The sequence below is a fragment of the Pezoporus occidentalis genome, unplaced genomic scaffold (genome assembly GCF_034315485.1).
Source record: "Pezoporus occidentalis ecotype Australia unplaced genomic scaffold, CSIRO_AGI_Poc_V1 ctg70, whole genome shotgun sequence".
Classification (NCBI taxonomy): Eukaryota; Metazoa; Chordata; class Aves; order Psittaciformes; family Psittacidae; genus Pezoporus; species Pezoporus occidentalis.
In genome coordinates this window covers 2,924,096-2,927,811 of record NW_026916053.1, presented here as the reverse complement: position 1 = coordinate 2,927,811, position 3,716 = coordinate 2,924,096, and the positions used below count along the sequence as shown (strand labels likewise).

General features: G+C 51.5%; 1 non-coding gene across 1 annotated transcript; it reads right to left on the bottom strand.

The window, feature by feature from the left end:
• Positions 1–2,046: 2,046 nt before the first annotated feature.
• TRNAE-UUC (transfer RNA glutamic acid (anticodon UUC)) lies at positions 2,047–2,118 on the bottom strand. The gene has a single exon. It is a non-coding gene; the product is annotated as a tRNA-Glu (tRNA).
• Positions 2,119–3,716: the final 1,598 nt, after the last annotated feature.

The window sequence follows — 3,716 nt, the reverse complement described above, 5'->3', positions numbered from 1 at the left end:
GGGGATGGGCCCGAGGGCTCAGGAGCCCTCCACAGGGGTCTGAATGTGAGATGGACGGCGCCGCTCGGCCAGCCCGAGAGCGGCAGGCGGCGAGGGGAAGCGCGACCGTGGCGGGCGGTCCCCGGACCCGGGCTGGGCCCCGGCTGTGGCACCGGCGGCTGCTCCCCGAAATGGCGCCCGCCGCCACTCGCTGCTCGCAGCTCGGCGCTCGGCACGGGGCCGCCCAGGGTCCGGCGCAGGGGCTCTCGCGAGACGCACGGCCAGACAACGTCCGCACGCATGCCCGCACCCGCCGACTCTCGCGAGACATCGCGCCCGGAAGCGGGGGATTGAATAGTCGCGATACTTAGGACGGGAGGGGGGGAGCTGTCACGGCCCCAACATTCTCGCGAGAGCTCGGCGGGCCCGCTCCAGGCGGAGAGGACGGTCCCCGTGAGGGGGTGACGCTTGACATCGGTTCCACACCCGTGTGGGTCCCCCCGTTCCAACGCCCGTGCCTGTTCCAACGCCCGTTCCTCTGCCCGGATCCCCAACCCCCCCCAGCCTTCCGTCTCTGGCGGTCCGCAGGGGCCCTGGGGCTGGCTGTTGTGCGCCCCAGCCGCTATCCTGCCCAGGGGTCTCGTCCAGGCTGGCTGTATTGGCTCTGTTGGGAGTCACTTCATTCCCTTCCTGGGCACCGTGTCACCATGAGTGGTTTAGAGTCAGCTTCAAAAGCCATGTTGGCTCTTTCCAAGCTTACTGCACTGTACACAGAGTCTATCCAGTGTAGGCGGGCCAGTTAACATCTGTGTTCAGGTTCTCGCACTAACATCTCCAGTATAAGCACATCATCTTGGGCATCGCCCTGGGGATGGGATTGGAGTTTTGGAGTTTGGCAGGTGAAAAGAACTGGCTGGTTGTGACAAACGCACACACTGCGTGAGTCATGTCCGGCTCCAGAACTCCCTGAGCTGCTGAGGCTGGAGCCTGAGCACGGGAGGAAGTGTTCTGTGTGCTCATCCTGGTGAAATACTTCTGTCTTGGGCCAAACAGATGATGGTCTGGGGTTGCTGTTTCAAGCTTGGTATTTACTGTAGGAGAGAGGGATAGATTCAAACTTTGGAATCATAGAATCATAGACTCACTTAGGTTGGAGAGCAAGTTAGGTCATGGATTGGGGGGGGGGGGGGGGTGTGAAACTGTTTATATTCCTTTGTGATCAGTTCTGATACAGCAGTTCAACAGCGTCTGTGGTCTGACCCCTTGGCTGAGGGCTCGACAGGATTCATTAAGTTTAGCAGTAACAGCATTATGGCTGTGCCCTTCCGCACCTCACCCCTTCAGAAGGCCGCTATCTAACGGCTTTCTAGCCAGATCAGCCCAAGTATAACTTCACTTGCCGCTGACCCAGCATTCAGGCGCAGCTCTTGGCCAAGCCCCTGAGGATTGCAGGAGCCTTGATGCTGAACAGTTTAACTCAGAAAGTAAGTAGTGTTTTGTGAAACAAACCCTGCTTGTCTCATTAACAGTGCTTTGTTTCCCCTGGGAGCCCACAAAGTGGCTCATTTGTATTTACATTTAATAACAGGCAGTAAATTTTAGCCAATTGTTCAATGTAATGCAGATAACATTGAGTGGGTTTCCTGCTGAAGTCAGCACCAAGTAAGCAACGATGGCTGGGAGTTTAGGTTCTTTCTCTTTTGTCCTACAAAACTGAAACAATATAAAGAGAAGTTACAAACAAACATTGCCTCCTGAAATGATTATTTTGCTATTGCGTATAGACATATCTAAACCAAACTCAACCGCTGGTTTTGTGAAGCTATCAGGCTGCCGTGTCATTTAATGTAATTTCCAACAAAGTTCCTGAAATCTTGAAATCCTTAAAAGATCCTGCAGCTCTCGCACAGGGTTTTTAAGTCTAAAATGAGCTGTTCATTGAGTTTGGGACATTTAGAAAAAATTAGTTGTCTAAGAATTAAAAAGGGATCTCGCAGAATTTACGAATGATAAATAAATGATCTCCCCTTAGAATAAAGGCGTAAGAGGAAGAAAAGATACGGGGCTTTCCCACACCGGGAGTCGAACCCGGGCCGCCTGGGTGAAAACCAGGAATCCTAACCGCTAGACCATGTGGGACCGCACACTTGTGCTCTCTGCCGCGCCATCTCCTGCCTGTGTCGCTCCTGCCTGCGCCGCCTGCTGGCACTGCCTGTCCTGCCTGCACTGCTCCTCCTGCCTGCACTGTTCCTCCTGCCTGCACTGCCTCTATTGCCCGCACCAAATTTAGAGTCATTCTTCAATCAGCCATTAGAATTCTCTTAGTTTAAAGGTGGGGCGGAGGGCTGGCGGCACGGAAGAAGGAAATGACAAATGGGAGGATGAACAAATGAAGTCCAGCACCTTTGTGGCCATTACCTCATTTCTGTACTTGCACAAAGGGTGGCCATGGAGGTACTTGGATGGAGACGCATGTATTCAGGCTGCCAGCACTCAAAACACAAGAACCTGTTCGTTGAGTTGCTCTGCTTAGTAGATCTCCAAGATGTTTAAAGAACTAGCAAAGAACTGCTTTCAAAGTGGTTTGCCTAAAGCTGAATACCTGGATGCTGAGAGGAACGGGGCTTGCCTGACAAAGGTGGTGCAGCAAATGCAAACAAGGATGTCTGGCATTGCAATGTCAGCAACCACAAGTTCAGAAACTTCATTTCGCCCTGTGGTTACGCAGTAGAGCAAAGAACTTGCTGCCGTTCCCACTGAGTTCAGCAGGAGCATGGCTGGGCCTCAAACCCTTGACTGTAGAAGAAAGGATAAAAGATAAAGACTAATAAACCACTTCTTGTGCTCATTATAGGACTTTTTGTTATCAGTATGTATCAGTAAGCAGGCAGTGCACAGGCAGAGTGCAAGACACTACCTGAGGGTAAAAGGGATTAAGTTTAAAGAAAACAAATATGTATTATTTCCCTGGAAGGATACAGAAGTAACAACCTGCAGGTATTTCAGCTGGGGACATCTATAAACAACAAAATGGAGCTTTTTTTTTTTTGATAGTTAAGAAGAGCAGGAATAATGGGATGAAGCTGAGAAAACTCAGGCAGATTATAATGCAAACTACCCTGACAGGATCTGAGGTAAATGTCTGAATGGTTGCCCCAGGAGACAAGGCCAGCAAGAAATACCCCCAGAAGAGCCTCTGCACTGGTGAGAAATGGCAAAGGCGACCTTGCAAGTCCCCGTCTGCTTTTAACTCTGTAGTTCTGTCTGTGGGACTTTCCTTGCAGGTTCCTCACAGAAATGGGGATTCAATTAATTTATAAAGCCTTGTAAGAAAAAGAACCCATCAGACTGCAGGATTAGCTTGAAGATTTACAGATTCTGTCTGTGGTTAAGAAATAAAAGTTCTTGGCAAGTACCTACAACAGTATTACATGGTCTGGCACAAACACCAGCCACTGCAAAGCCAGACTGGTCAGGCAGCTCATGAAGCCAGAGGCAGAGGAGCAGGGAGTGACAGTGAGGTGGGACTGCTCTGTCACCACTGCTCACGTTGCTGAGTGCACACTGTGGTGTCAGCTCAGTGTCATTGGCATTGTCCTCCCACCTCTGCGCTGGGCAGCTGTCCCCCACCACGGCAGCTGCTGGTGGGACTTGTGCAGCCAACCCACACACAGTGTCACGTTTTCCAGTGGATAATGTCTTCTGCAGGGCAGAGTGAGCAACGTTGCCCAGCTCAT